General features: G+C 33.6%; 1 long non-coding RNA gene across 1 annotated transcript; it reads left to right on the forward strand.

The window, feature by feature from the left end:
• Positions 1 to 11,718: 11,718 nt before the first annotated feature.
• On the forward strand, positions 11,719 to 12,703 carry LOC146928823 (uncharacterized). Its single transcript, XR_015005880.1, has 2 exons — positions 11,719 to 12,319; positions 12,421 to 12,703. It is a non-coding gene; the product is annotated as an uncharacterized LOC146928823 (long non-coding RNA).
• Positions 12,704 to 16,975: the final 4,272 nt, after the last annotated feature.

A 16,975-nucleotide genomic window follows, 5' to 3' on the forward strand; every position in this document is an offset into this window, starting at 1 on the left:
TGATGATATTACCTATGATGAACTGTTTTATTCCTATGAAGAAGTTTGTCTTGAAAGAGAGAAACAAAAGAAAATTATTGTTAAGCTAGAGGATGAGAATGAAAAACTTCTATCAACTGTATCTGATTTACAAAATGAGGTAAGGTTCTTGACACATAAACTAGATAACATGACCAAATCTGTTAGGATGCTAAATAATGGTTCTGACATGCCGGATGAAATCCTTCTAGTTGAAAAAGGTTTTAAAAACTTTACAGTAGTAGGATTTAATTCTCAATTTGTGAAAAAACAAGGTGAATCTTCTAAAAATATGTTTGTTTTTCCATAAAGTAAAACTGAGTTCATAATGTCTAACAACATGTCTAAACAACATGTCTATTTGCAAAAGAAAGCCAAGTTTGTACCTTGGAAGTGTCATTACTGTGGTAGGAATGGTCACATTAAGCCCTATTGTTTTGAACTGTATGGTTATCTTAAACGTCATTTATAGCCTAAGCCTAATCATTTGGTAATCAAAGAATGGAAACCTAAATTTAGCAACACTTTTCATATAGTTCACACAACCCTTTGAGCTTCAAAGAATTGGTACTTTGATAGTGGATGTTCTAGGAACGTGACTGGTATAAAAAAGTACTTGGTGGACATTAGGCCTTATTCGACCAGTTTTGTCACTTTTGGAGATGGAGCTAAAGATGAAATCAAGGGAGTTGGAAAGTTGGCTTGTACAGGGCTCTCGAACTTGATAGTGTTTTGTATGTGAAAGGGCTCATTGATAATCTAATCAGCATTAGTCAGTTGGGTGACCAAGGAATAAAAGTCATATTTACCAAGTCAGAATGTTTGGTTACTAATGAGAAAAAATAATGTCATTATCAAAGGAGAAAGGTCAAAAGATGACTGCTAATTGTGGAAGCCTAAATAAGAAAGTAAAGTTTGTGAAGAATTGCAACTTGGAAAGCAAACCAAGATGTTAGAACGAAAGCTGCAACATCATACCATTTCAAAAATTCGTGAACGTCTTCTGGATCTAATTAGTGGTGCTCAAGATGAGAGTACTGGTGGAAAAAAAAAAGACACTCATGTAGTTGTTGATAGTTACTCATGTTTTGATGAGATAAACCTTTCCAGAGATATTTATCAAAGAATTCAAAGAAGAAATGTTGATGCAAAGATCTTAGGGATCATAAGAAAAATGTCATGATTCATAAGCCAAGGATCAATGCTTCTCATGAGGAACCTGGACAGTTCATGACAAATAGGATGAGAAATTTGGGCCTTGGACCTAAAGATGTAAATGTATTATGGATTTACATGAACATATCTAATGAAGAAGGTGCTGATATCAGAAACAAGGTTATGATTGTTGACAAAACAGAGGCTGTTGAAGAGAAGTTCATGGTTGCTAAAAAATATGTTGATGACAAGTCGGATAAAATTTCAGAACATGTGCAGTCTGAACTTGACATTGCTGGTATACATGTGAGACAAGTGGAGAACACTGGTCATGTATCTGAACAATGTTAACATCTATTGAATGGTTCAGTATTGAAAATAGTTCTATCTCTTTGGTCAACAAAAAGCAAAATAGTGAGTTCATGTATTCTATTGAGGTTGAGTTCATTGCAGAAGGAAGTATTTGTACTCAATTAAATTGTATGAAGCAAATATCTTTATAACATAATGTAAAGCAGGATTTTGTGACTTTATACTGGAAAAATATGAAAGCTGTCATCATCTCTGAAAATATCCTTCAAATCAGCAGGAACAAACACTTTGACATCCATAATCATTAGAAGATTGTCACTTATGAGCATGTGATCGCAAACAAGAAATTTGGAGACATACCTTTTAAGGTTTTGAACGCAAGGCTAATTGAGAAGTCAAGGGTTATTTTGGGAATTTACTTATTTAAATTGTAGCAATTATAATTTAAGCGTGCATCGTACATTTTCTCTTCCCTCCATTTAGTGGTGCACGCTGTTTTAAAGCAATCATCAGAAACTTCCCATAACTTCCCACCAACACGCCATCAGTTTACTTTAATCTACACTATTCGCTCTCAATCTCTCTCTAGACTCAGAGAACTGACCTACACCGCTCCCATCTACCAAACGCTTCCACTCCCTCGTACTTCAAAAATTTTGTTTTCCATCAAGATGATTTTTTTGAAGGATCAAGAAACCAAGATATCACAAGCATCTGACCAAACTTCCCAACTCCTTCTATGACACGTGCTACCTGGTCTAAGGTAAAAGTCGGTTCATCACAAGTTGTGACTGAAGATGTTCCTATTACGGTTATTCCAGGTCGTGTGCCCACCAAGAATAATACCAATACAACTGATGCAAAAAAGGCTAGGCCTTCCCATGTAAGTGAACCCTCTCATCACTCTGTGTCTGTTGAGTTGCCTACTAGAAAACCTAATAATGTTGTTTCACCTGCTCGTGTCAAGAAACCTCATTCTATTACTAGTTTTTATGTTAATCCCTTGAGTATACCTGATGTCAAATGAAATGCTAGTACTTCTACTAAAAACACTCTTGAGTCTGATAATGTTGTTCCAACATCTGAAAAAATTATTGTTGTCACCCCGTGTCTAGATAACCCTAGATCTGCTGAAACAACAAGTCAGACTAATATTGTTGATAACCGTGTTGATGCTGGTGTTAATGGTTCATCCTCTGAGAATGTAGTGACTAATCATGTGTCTGATGTGCCTAAGACTGTTGATGTTCCCATTGATGAGTCTCTCAAGGAAACTTTAATCCTTTCTAATGTTGTACCGGATGTCATGACATCATTGGCTAAATATGATGCTCATGTTGAAACCACCCAAGATAACCCGCACAAAGAGTCTGAATCTTAATCAGCCTCCAAAAGTGAAAACTCCCAACAAAAGGTGGTTACTGATGATTGTGAAGCGCAAAATGTTTCTAATAAGGAAGGTGTAAAATATCTGTCTGAAAATAGTGGCTCAGATAGTGAGTATCAAAACATGATTGACATTGAGAAAAATGAATCTGAAAAGGATGATGATAAGGCTGTGTCTGATAATGGTACTGATAAAGAGAAGAATGTTTATGTTTCTGATGATGAAGAAGGCAAGGATGAAGAGTCTTTTGGTGTTAATAAAGATCAAGTTGATGGTAGTGTGAATGTGGAGTATATGGATTCTAATGATGAACCTATAGGAAGGAGATTGGCTCCAGGAATAGCAAAAAGATTGAAGAATAGGAAAGGAAAGGTTATTCTCACTGAAATCCAACCCTCAATGGCTACCAAGAAGAGTGGTGTTGTGGGTTCCTGCAAAAGGTCGGAGCAAGGTAACTGTTCTTGCAACCAAGAAATGGTCTCGTAAAAGGACAGAAGTCCCCATAAGTTACTCTGGCTATGATATCGAGCAAGATGTCCAGGATATCATGCCACCTGGTATGAAAAGAACTGCTGGAGGAAAGAAAGTCCTTATTAATGTTCCTAAGACGCCTATAGATAATGTGTCTTTTCATCATGTGTCCAATGTTGAGAAATGGAAGTATGCATGTCAGAGGAGATTAGCTTTGGAAAGGGAATTCGGAAAGGATGCCATTGAATACAAATAAGTGGTGCACCTTATTGATGATGCTGGTTTAAGGAAGACTGTTAGTGATTTGGAGAATGTTATGAGAAGCTGGTTAAGGAGTTCATTGTCAACATTCCAAAGGACTGTGACACTCCTATGAGCAAGGAGTTCATTAAGGTATATGTGCGTGGTAAATGTGTAGCGTTCTCCCCTGAATTGATCAACAGGTTTCTGGGTAGGAATAAAGAAGCTTTTGTCGAGTTAGAAGTGACAGACAATCAGATCTGCAAGGAAATCACAGCATAACATGTGAAGCATTGGCCTGTCAAAGGGAAACTGCCCTCTAGTAAACTTAGTGTGAAATATGCCTTACTCCATAGGGTTGAAGCTGCAAATTTGGTGCCCACAAATCATACCTATACCATTTCTACTGGTCTAGATAAATTCATTTATGTGGTTGGAACTAAGACAAATTGATTTTGGTGCTTATGTGTTTGAACAAACTGTGAAGCATGCCAACTCTTTTGCTGGAAAGATGCCTATAGCATTTCCTTCTTTTATTTTTGGTATCATTCTTAGTCAGTATCCTAGTATTTTGGTTAGCACTAATGTAGCAAGCAAGAGGGAATCTCCTCTTTCTATGTATTTTAAGTTGTTTGCAGGGACACATGTCTCAGACATTGTCGTGACATCTGGGAAGGAGGCTGCTAGATCAACTTCCAAGGAAGGTATAATTGGGGAACTTAAATTTGTGTCCATGTCCTTGGAGGAAACTATCAAGTCTAGTACTGAGTGGAAGATAAGTGTGGACAGGCTGATTATGGCTCTGACAAATCAGAAGGAAGATGTAGACTTGGCTGAGGTAAATGAGGATGCCGCAGGCAATGAAGATGAGGATGTGGTTGGAAATGGCAATGATGATGATCATGATGAATCAGAAGATGAGACTTGACTCTTTTAGTTTTCATTTTTTCATCATGTATTATTTTTTCATTTGTGGGTTATGCCCTGGATTTGTATGCACTGTATGTTCTTGGTCTGTAATATCTACACTATTTGTTCTGATACTTATGTTATAATGCTTCAGTTAGTTCATTTATGCTTCTTTACATGGTATTATTTCATAATTTATGGCTAAAAGGGGAAGTAGTGTGTAGTATGTGTGATGAAATGATGTTCTGAATAATGTTCTGACATGTTCTGATATGTTCTTATTTGCATTTTCTGAGCGGGAGTAGCTCATATGTTATGGTAGATTTTCATTATGCATGTTTATTAAAGAAGTATTGCCTGAGGGGAGTAATTTTTCTTACTGATCTACCATTGAGGGGGAGCTTTATCTATTTACTACCTTGATGATACCATGTTTAAGATGATGCTTGTATGTTCTTGTTGATTGAATGCATGTGGGTGGGTGTGTTCTGATGTACTGATGTCATACCAGATGTTCTAACATCCTGCTGTGAGAATTTATTTTTCTCTGAAGTATTTTATGTAGGCGTTTATTTCTCCCTGGGTTAATGTTTTTATATGAGAGTTTATTTCTCTCTCTGGAGTTTATTTCTCCTGTTCGTTCTTTCTGTAAGGTTGGGTTCTATCCAATTCTGATGTGTATGCCTCTAATGTTCTAGATGATGTCTCAACATGTCCATTATGCAATATTTTTAAAGTTGTCTTTTTAAAAGTAATGCTGAAATTTTCCTGTTATCTTCTTTAGTGATGAGTTCTTATGTTAAAGTGAAAGAAGGTATGATTGTATGATCTCTTGCTCATGCTTTTTATCTATGGAAGTTCTTTGGTTATGAAGATTTGTGTTGCAAAGGTCGTTTTAGCCAAAAATTTCCAAAGGGGGATTCTGAATATTTGATTCACGTAGAGAGTTGACAAAGAAGCGTGTGGTTTCTAGAAGCAGAGATATGCGGTTATTATTTAACAGGTTTCTTAAGAATAATACTGTAACATTTAAGGAAACGTTTTATCTACTTTAGAATTCTATGCTCAAAACTGTGTGGTTCAGTTGGTTGTATGGCCCGAGTTATGCATCAAGTCCATTCTGCATTCAGGCTATATAAAGGAAGACTCAAGAACTAATTCACCATTGAAATCGTCATTCACAAAAGTGTTTTTTAGGGTTTTAGTTTGTCCATGTTATTTGTGAGTCACTCTTGTATCACGTTGATGCATATAGCTGGATTGTAGTTCAGTTGTAAACTCTGAATCACTTAGAAGCTTGTAAGCAAGAGTTGATTCTCTATCTAGGAGTGTGTCTCCATTACTGTTGTTACTGTTGAGTCAATCACTGGGACTGTGCTTGAGAGGAAGTGAGAGGGGGATCTCATATCTAGGAGAGTCTTATATAGAAATTGCACGGGCAGTGATTAGGTGCTAATCTAGTAGACTAGAGATAATTTTTATGTCCGCTTCAAAATAATACTATTATAGTGAATTTCCTTGCTGACTTGGTAGCCCCCATACGTAGGTGATGTTGCACCGAACTGGGTTAACAAACTACTTGTGTTTTTACTTTCTGCCTTTATTGTTAGAGTTGTTGTTTGTTATCTGTGTTGGCACGATGTTTTGACATCATTCTTGACATCTCGCTTGTCCTGAGATCGTGTATAACATCTTTACTATGTGCCAAAATTTCAACTTTCAAGGTATTTTCACTATAATCAGTAAAGATTACATCTACTCAAACACACAAGCAAGAGACATCCAAATGCTCAAGCATACAAGCAAGAGACTTCTGATGCTCAACCACAACTGAAAGAGACTTCTTATAATCAAACTTAATCAAATGAAAGATTTTTTGTTTTTACACTTGATATACAATCAGAGGTGTAAACAATTACAAAATAAAGTAAGACTCTTAAGACTTTAGAATTTCTAAGATGTGAACTTGGTAAAAAAATTCTTAAGTGTTTTTATGCTTTTGAATTTGATAGAGTAAGGGCACAAGTTATAATCGAAGAGTCTTATTATGTTATTCCAGTCTTTAGCTCCTTATATAGAGAAGGATTTGAGAGACGTTGTTTTATCTTGGTTTTCGGGTGTCAAACATTGATTACGTTTAAACCTTTTTAACCTTTGATATCTTATTTTTTCTTTGGAAGGGAAAAAATAAGCAAAACCCTTGAGAATCGACGTCCGGGAGTTGTTTTCGCTACGGGAAGGTGTTAGGCACCCATAACGACTATAGTAACCTATAGGAACCGTCCTTACTTTCTACGCGCGCGCTTTATCTATAAATGCTATTTGAAAAATGACATTTACATCTAAGAGTTTACTAAGTGAAGAATTGGAGGGAGAAGAAGATGCTTGAATTTTTTATTTTATTTGAATTGAAGGAATATTGTTTCCTTGCCTACGTACCCTTTCAAGGGATCAAATCCACCGTAGTTCTCTTCCAAATATGTTTTTGTTTTCGTTGGTTGATTTTAAGTTTGAAAATTGGAATTTTGAAGAATGGAGATTGAGAGGCTTCATGAGCATTGAGATTTAGGAAAAAGTGGGGTTTGATTAGTGATTTTGGAAAAAAAAAAGTCAAGTATGATTAATTTTCATTGAAATTCGATTAAGAAAATAAAGAGAAAATGCAAAGGAGTTTTGACTCCTATATTTTTTGGAAAAGGTTTTCAAGTGATGTTGTTCAAGTTTTTTGGAAAATTGATTTTTCTAAATGTAAATCCTAAGCATTCATCTAAACATGCAATCCTAAACATACATCTAAACATGCATAACCAAAGCATACATCTAAAGTAACCATGTGAGGTGTGTGCTAGTGTCGGTGTGAGTGTCGGTGTACATATTTAGAGTCCATTGTTCATATTACATCATTTCCCTACATACACACTACTTCCTTGTGGGAACTTAATCCCACACAAATGAATTAAAAGCAAAAGAAAAGTAAAGAAATGAGATGAGAAAGTGTGATGGAGAATATGCTTATGATGTATGAAACGTGAAACAAGAAAATGTTAGTAGCATAGGGTAATATCAAAGAAAATAAAGCAAGTAAAATATCAAGACAAAAGCATAGAAAACTTCACAAAATAAAGCCAAAAGTGCAAAAATATAACTAAAATTTACTCACAAAATGCAAGAATCATATTGCCTGAAATTCTCACACTCTAATACATTTTTCCAAAGGTTTAGAATCAGGTCTTAAAATGAGAATTAAGGCAACATGATGAACTTGACATTTCCAAAGTAAACTTAGGCATATTTGCATTATTTATTCACAAATGTAACTTGCAAACCAAGTAATTAACCAAGGTTCACACACAAGCATCGAAATTATATACAAACAGTAGCTAAAAATTCATAGAATCATATAACATGTATACCAAACAATCATCAAAAACATAGAATGAAATTGAGCAATTTTTCATAGGTTTTTTCACATGACATCAAGAAATAATGCAAGAAAATGTGATAATATTTTTTAACAAAATTTTCAGTAAACGAAATGCATAGAAACATCACAAGAATAACAAGAAACATGTACAAAAAGTTATAAAAAATTTTAAGTAATTTAGAGCATGATCAGAGGTGTAAAAAGCTAAAACAAAGTGTAAAATAGCAAGAAAATAAGAGGAATCACAGGATCTGCAAGAAATAGGCCCAAGCCCAAGGTCTTGATGGATCCTGGACTATCCAAACGCATTAGGAGCGTTGGATTGATCCATCTAGATCTAACGGTTGAGGAACAAGGAGAAGGAATCAAAGTGAACCGGTCCGGTTCAAGCGAACCAAACCGGTTCGTTTACACCTACAAAAGCCATTTTCGGTTCAAAGCTCCCATAATCCCCTCTTCTTCTTCTCTCTACAAACTTCTAGTGAGAGAAGGTCTGCAAGTGCAGCCTTCTTCTCCGATCGACCTTCACCAGTCCGGCGCGGTGGCCGACCACCGCGAGGTGGCGGCACCACCGCGTCGGAAATTTTTTTTCGCCCGATTCAAAATCTTTTTAGTTTTTTAACAATCCTTTTTCGTTCTAATCACAAATCCGGGCTTAGTTTTTCAAGAAAATCAACGGTGAAGCGTAGATCTAAGTTTGAAGTTTGAAAATTTTTGAAAGAGAAAGTAACAAAAAAAGATTAAATAAAACTTCTATATCTTTACCTCAAGTCGAATCCGGTTCGCAAGTTTTCTTTCCTCTCCGATTAGGCTCCGGCCGCGAGTTTTTCTCCTCCTCCTTGTGATTGCCGCGAGCTTCCTTCCTTTCCTTGCAATGGCCGAAATCGGCCTTGTGTTTGTAGAGAGAGATGAGTCCGAAAATGACCAAATCGGCGATGAACAGTGACGAATTTGTTATGTATGGGTGATAATGGTGTTGATTGATGATGATTTTTGTGGTTAGTGTTCTTGAGAAGAATGATTGGAACTTTTTTGTGGATGAACATTCATGAGATGTTCATGATGTTCATGAGGATTGTTGATGAATTTTGGGTGTTTGATCCAAAAGAGAAGAGAGAGAAAACTGAAAATGTGTTTTTGTGTGATGTGGCAGAATGAATAGTGTAAATGATGAGTTGGCCTATTTTTATAGGTGCCATGCAGTGATTCTGAACCAATGAGAAAGTGCCATGTAGACTACAAGTGTAACAAACTTTGACTGATCTCTAACTGCTTTGACTTTTGGGACTTTTCTGCAAAAAAGGAAAAATACAAGGACTGGACTGCAATTTTAACAAACTGGACTAAAAAATGCAATTTTTAGAAACTTTAGGACTAAAAAATAAAAATTAAAAATAAAATTGAATTAAAACTGGTAAACGGAAAATAACGTAAAGTGAAACGATTAAAAATAACAAAACGGACTAAAATGAACCAGCTACTTAAATGAGGTACTTCAAAGTAACCTCTCTCTGTCAAAATTTTGCGTGAAATGACCGAAATGCCCCTGGGGGCTAAAATGACTCAAAATGACTCAAATGCAATTTTTAAAATGGTTTTTTAACAGGGAATTAAAGCAAGAGTTTATACAAGCAAATTAAAAGACTCAGAGACAATTTTTAGAGATTAAACAGAGTTCCAACACAGGAAATGACTAAAATGCCCCTAGGGGCTAAACTGACTCAAAATAACTCCAGATGTAATTTTTGAAATGGATTTTATCATGAGAGTGAAACAAGGACTTATACAAATCAAATGAAAAGACACAAACAATTTTCAAGGACTAAAATGAATTTGAATGCAGGAAATGACTAAAATACACTTTTTCATGAATTTTGCAAATAACATTGAAATAAAATGCAGAGAAATATGCAATTGATCAGAGGCCAATTCAAATGGCTTGAAATGCAAGAAAGATGTTTTGGATGACTTGAAATGCAAGAAAACATGGACAAATACACAGTTGAAAAGATTTGCAAAGCTAAATCGAGAGATAAAGCAGAGTAAAATGTCAATGTAAACAATAGCAAATTGGCAATTCTTCAAGAATAATAGATATATATCAAAGATGAAAGAAAATTTTGAACAAGTATTTTTAGGTCCAAAATTAGGGTATAACAGATGTTTGAGAGTGCCACCGTATTAAGAGTCCTTGAGAAGCTATCAAATCAAGATGTTGGAATGTTGCCTGATATGGTTCATGTCGTTTGAAAAGACATTTGAAATCCTTTTCTTCAAATAGAATTATATGTTTCATTCCTTTTGTCCTTGAAATTGACTTAGCACGTGATTCAGAAGAAGACAAATTGTACTAGATCAGATCCTGAAAGAGACCCTTATCAGAAGAAGACAAAGCTAACGTGGCTTATATGTCCTTAGAGTCTGGATACCTCATAGTCTAGATGACTTAGAGTGTGGGTGACTCAGAGTTTGGTCTTCAGTAGCTTCTGGAAGAATTCTTCACTTCTAATCACATTGTTGACTTCTGATTGACCTTTCTTCAAATCTTCTATAAAGTCTTTAGCTTCTGTTGTGCTTCTGATGCTCTTATATATGTTCAGACCTTGATAAATTTTAATCTATAGTCCTGCACACTTAAACAATATTACCATATTCAATTGTTCTTCAATACTTTTTTATCATCAAAACTTTAGAGGCATTGTACAAATCCAATTTTGTTCCAGCAGTTCGAGTGGATTATCATTCGTTCTTTTATGTGTTGCAAGATGAGATATCACAATACTATCACACAGTGTGAAAAAAAGAGGCACCTTTGAAGTTTTCGTTATTGGCATGACGATTATAACTAAATCAGCTTCCTGCAAAAGATAATATGATACATTATGGAATCATTTTGTGTACATCAGGTCAGTGTGTGAGTGGTTATGGTCAATCTGAATGTGTAGATCATCTTTTTGTGGGTTGTGCTTTCTATGAGAGCATTTGGAAGCATATTCATAAGTGGCTTGGTATACAAGCGGTTGAATGCTTACTAGTTTTTTTTTTATCATTTCCACCATTTTACTTACTTAGTGGGCGATGATAAAAAATTAATGTGTTGCTCTTTATGTGATCTAGTTATCTACATTTTGAACTATTTGGAAGGATAGGAATAACATTACATTCTAACATAAATATCAATCATTATAGCAGCTAGTGGATAGCGTGAAACTCTCTTCTATCATGAGGTTACAAGCAAGTATTAGTAATTTAGCATTTGACATAAATATCAATCATTACAATAGCATGTGTATAGTGTGAAACTCTCTTCTATCATGAGGTTACAAGCAAGTATTAGTAATTTAGCATTTGGTTTTTATCACTAGGGGACCCAACCCATTTAGTGTTTTACCATGATTCATAACTAAGTCTTTTGTATTTATCTAGTAGTGGCTTTGGCCCCTTGTTGGTTGTCTGTAACTCATGTAATTTTCATGAGTCCTTGCCTAGCACTTCTTATGCCAGTGTGGATCTCTGTTGTTTAATATATTCCATATTTTTTTATTAACAAAAACTTTGATATAATTTTGTATTTCCAAAAAAAATTATCATCATACAATACTTTTAATTTATAACTAAATATGTTGTCCCTTTTTCAAAGTTTTATTTATAAAACTAATTTTCTTCAATATTCATATTGTTGTTTTTCATTTAGGACTTAACCCATATGTATTACGAAAGGTTAAAAGATAAATAAATAAATGTAATGAAGTTTAATAAAAGAATATTGAACTTAGATGATAATCAAGAGTTTTATCTGAAACCTTTATTAATATTAATTGATAAATCTAGTGAGATAAGGTGTTAAACATGACAATTTTTAGTCAAGTCACCTAGTGGCTAGAATTTCACCCTTTTAAGGTAAACAAGTGGGAAGTATGGGGTTCGAACATCAACCTCTACATATATAATGCAATAATGCAATGTCCTTGCCAACTGATCTATGTTCACAAGGACTTATACACGACATATTTATTAAAAACATTTAACATTGATTTCGCTGTAAAAAAATATTGATTTCAATTATATGAATTGAGTGTTGCAAATTCTAAATGCTAAAAATATTTTTATCGAATGGAAAATGTTAGTAATTAATGGGTAGATTAGTTTTTCTCATTTGTATGGGTTTGAACCAAGGGCCTCCAACTTCTTATCCTTTAGCTCAAACCACTTGACTTACCCAACCCTCCTCTAAATGCTAAAAACTATTTAACTAGAGTTAACAAAGCATGAAAATTTCTTTATAAAGCATTGAAGAAAATTTATTTATTACATACAACTGAAGAAAAATATGGTTCACATTCTCATGTTTGTTTATGCTTTGGTCTTCTCTTTTTTTATATTTCTTGTTGAAGCAAATATGGGTTTGTCAATTTTCACACAAGTTCTAAATTTTCTAATATATCTTATAAACAATATTATATCACCTTGAAGTAACATTCATTTTTCTTATATGACCTTCCAGTTGTCCTTCGATGTGTTTCTGATGATGATTGTCCAAAGGTGCCTATACCTCGTGTTTTGAAGTGCATTTCAAATTATTGTTGTCTCCTCAGGAAAAATTGGTGATGTTTGTAACTATTATGTGTAACAATAACTATGTCAACTCTAAGCATAAAGTTTGATTTTTACATAATAATGTAAGAACTTTTACATTTTACTTTAAAACTTGATTTATGTGTGTATGGCCTTTTAATTTTCATGACAACCTCAAAAGTGTATTATGATATTATTCACAAGTATTCTTACCTTTCTTTTCTCTTAAATAATATCATTAAAACAACATCATAACAGAATTATATTAAACTACTTTAGTAAATGTAACAAAAAAAACTAATTTAGTAAATAAATGCAATATACGATTATGTAAATTCCTTAATTATTATACTTCTATATTTAGTATGTATTTAGTAAAATATTAAAAAGGATTAAACTTAGACTTTTATGCCAGAAGTTCCTACAAATAATTTACTATGCTCATTAAATAACGTTGCAATATGATGTATGCAATTTAAATTTTTACTATATTTATAATTTATAAAAGTTAAAACAAGAATGTATATTTGTTATCATTTAAACAATACTCTATAATATTTCGAAGAATTATCATATTGATGAGTTAGGATTCTTTACATTTATTAAAATGAATGAAGAGCCTTGTTAATATATTATCATAGTGTATGAAGAATATAAACGCATGCATTTTTTTTTGACAATAAATGCATGCATTTTTAAAATGGGAGATATTAATTAAATATTTATATTATTGTTTTATGTATAAATATTTAATTTTTTTGTCAAAAAAATTAAATATTTATACATAAAACAATAGTAATCTAGATATCATCGTATATTCTACGAAATGAATATGATATGTACTCCATATCAACAAGGAATATCAACTGACACGACAATGACTTTAAAATTTCATTTAATTATTGTTTTTTTGTTACAAAGAAAAGAGTATAATCTACAGCACCAAGTTCCCACAAATCTGCATGGACGAGGCCTGATCAGCCTAAATGAGGATATGTGTGAACAAAGAAGTACAAATTAGAGGAAGCACCAAACTTAGCTAGGAAGTCAGCTTAACGATTTCCTTCACAAAGGGTGTGGGCAATGGAAGCAACCCAATCAAGGTTTCGAAGATCCTTGACGTCTTGATTAAAAGTGGCATATTTGCGGAATCAGGGAGTTGATTCTTAATTAAGAGGGTGTTACATATCCTAGTACAACAGTAAGTATTATGTTTGTTTTACAAAAAAAATAACTTATATCAAACAACAGAGACCATGCTCAGTTTTGATTTTCCTCAAATTCACAAGAATTCTAAATTAAGTTTGTAAAAGTTGTTTTTGAAGCAGGATCGTAAGTAAAATACAGCAAGTTAGGGAGAATTGTGTTTGGATAGATTTGGATAGCTTTTCACTTATTGGTTCCCCTTAATCAATTGTATAATTTTATCCTATCCCTTAGCATATGCCTTTTCTCTTTGTTGACAACGTGAGATCCATTGAACAAACTGACTTCTGATGCTCAACCATAAATTAGTCGATTATTTCAATGAAATATGAACAGATAATAATACATGATTATAGACATAATCATTATTTCTAGAGTATTAGCACCTATACATGGCGTTAACAAGATCCGTTAGATAATAAGGTGATTCCTCGATCATACAAAATCAAAAGTTCATTTGTAGAGTGCTAGTCGGTAAAATCATTGAGAATATATTTAAACCAAATATTACATTGAATGCATAAATCTTCTACAATCATCCAAATTAAAAGTACTACATAAAATCCTTAATATTTACATATATTCCCAACACAAAAGAGAGTTTAGTTACCCATGGAGACATTAACTAACAAAAAAAGGTAGATTGATGTTGGAGAAGCATGATTAAGCTTTAATCCTAAGCTCCCTAGGCCTTATATGTCATTGATCACGGCATCTACTATTTGTTTCTCTCTTTAAAGTGTTATAATACAAGTGATGACCCAAAAATATTCATTTAGACATTAAAGAGTTTCTACAAGTTGTCATTCATAGGCAAAGTTCTCCTATCCTAGCGAATCGAGCTTTCTTAAAGATTGTATGGGAGTTTGAGTTTCGAAGACTTGGAGAAACACCAATTTCAAGGGTTACTTGAAGATTGGGGGTTATGGTTGCTTAGGATTGAAGATTAGGGTAATTGAGGGAATACTTTGTCCTAGATAGAGACATATTCTATTAAGAAGAGTAGACTTACCTCGACACGAGGACAAAAGGGGGAACTACTATAAAAATTTTGGCGTTCTTCTCTTCCCTTTCCTATTTAATTTTGCTTCCTATGTTGTGTATGAATTTTAATGTTTGTAGCTGGTTGATTTAATTGTGATCCTTTTAAGACTTAAACTAATTTTAATTCATTGAATTAAGATTCTTTTCAAATTATTCAATTTCATCACAATTGAACGTCAATTAGGTTTCAAATCATTAATTCATATACATTGTGGTCCTTAGTGTTTGTTTGTTTTATTGCAATAAGTTTTGGTTTTAGCTTGTCTAGTTTTGTGAATTGTGTTGTTGAATATTGAAATTTAATTGTGCCTATTAAGATTTTATTTTTGAACATCTCAATTCAATAGTGAATCTCAGTGTTTAATTCATTATCTTGATTTTTATTATCCTTATTGTGCATGAATCTGAAAAAGTCATACTTTTTTCTAATCACGCTTTCGCTAAACTCTTTTGAATTTTCAAAAACGTTATTCACCTTCCCTCTAGCGCATATAGACCAACACACCTGGTCCAAAAAAATCATGGAACAAATAAGACTTGTAACACCCTAAATCCCAACGGTATTTTTATTTAATGATAACTATATATTAAAATAAAAAGGATGTTACACATCATCATTCATCTTGCATATAATAAATAAATAGTGCATCGTATTCAACAACGGAAAATACTTCGATAAAACTTCATAATTAAAAAATATCAAATTCTTCATCAACATTAATGAAAAATAACATAAGAAATCATGGTACTGTAACGATATAAAATAACGACATTCAACGTTTAACCTCAACCCTAGTGTTACAGATCAGGGCAGGAATTTATTCGATTACTTGATGATGTAGATAAATAGCTACGGAGGTATATTCGCGTCGCCACCTTCTAAGCATCTTGCATAGCTAAATCTCCTATTCATGTGTATTTATGCCCCAAGAGTACATACGCCAAAAATATACAAACAACCGCAAAGAGGTTATAATTCACATCATAACATTATATTGGATACATGAGCAACAAATTATATCATCATATCATCATCAGTCATTCTTCATAAAAAAAAATTACACCATTCACCTTATATAGTCATAAAACACATACATCAGAATGCACACACCTTTGATATTTACACCAATTCATATCATTAGCACATATTACAGTTCACCTAATCATGACATATATGTAACATACTTAATTCTTAGACCTACATGAATGCCGGTACCATATCATCACAATGATGTAAGTCAGAGTTGTGTTACTAAACTTACATCCACCATTCATCATTCGTCATTATACAGTTGTTTACGAGTGTTTTTGGTATACTTAATCCTTTACATACATTCTTTATGACTCTTTTCTCTCGCACCGGTACTTCGAGTGTTTTAGAATTTTGTATAGGTGATTTGCGACCTGTTTTCCCTATGGAAAACTACTATTTATACATAGGAAATAACTTGGAAATAAACTAATCCCACAATCAGCACTCCTTCCATGTAAACAACCGCTTGTCTCCCACGTTCTCCTTTGAGGAAACCGCTTCTCTTTTGAAATTCAAATCTTCCCGATCTAAAGGTAGTTGCTTGACTTCGACGGTTTTGATTCTTGACTCGTATCTTGTCGAACTTTAAGGCTTTGATGAGTCATAGATAGTCATATTTATTGCCTTATTTAGTTTAGTTTTATTTTAGATTTGATTTAGTTTTATTGCATTTTATTTTATATTAGAATATTTTACTTCAAATTGTCTTTTGTTTTATTTTAGGAATAAATATATGGTGGAAGGTGCCTTGAAGTGAAAGAAAGAGGACTGGAGCAAATACAGCGCAAGAATACGAAGATACGGGACAAAAATATGTTCCCCCAAACTCAGAAGCTTGGCACGGCCCGTGCCAATATGTGGCACGGCCGTGCCCGTCCCCAGGATGCTCTTTTGCTGCTTTTCTTCAGGCCCAAGTTACCCTGTTGCAGCTTTACCGTTTTATCCCTTTAGTTGCTTAGTTTCTAAGTCAGATGTAAAGCTATAAATAGAGTAGCTCTCCACCATAAACAAGACACCTTTACTTTGTTTATTTCAATTGCTATTTTAATAAAAGTCTTTATTTTCCTTTTACTTTCTTTGCAATTTACTTTACTGTTATTTTCTCTCTTCTTCCCCCATGTCTACGATGAACATGAGTGAGTAGACTTCTTTGTCTTGGGATCGTTGGATAAGTCTAATGACGTAATCCGGATCAAGCCAA

The sequence above is a fragment of the Medicago sativa genome, chromosome 4, assembly GCF_051527215.1.
Source record: "Medicago sativa cultivar Bolivia chromosome 4, Bolivia_mono, whole genome shotgun sequence".
In the NCBI taxonomy this organism is placed as follows: domain Eukaryota; kingdom Viridiplantae; phylum Streptophyta; class Magnoliopsida; order Fabales; family Fabaceae; genus Medicago; species Medicago sativa.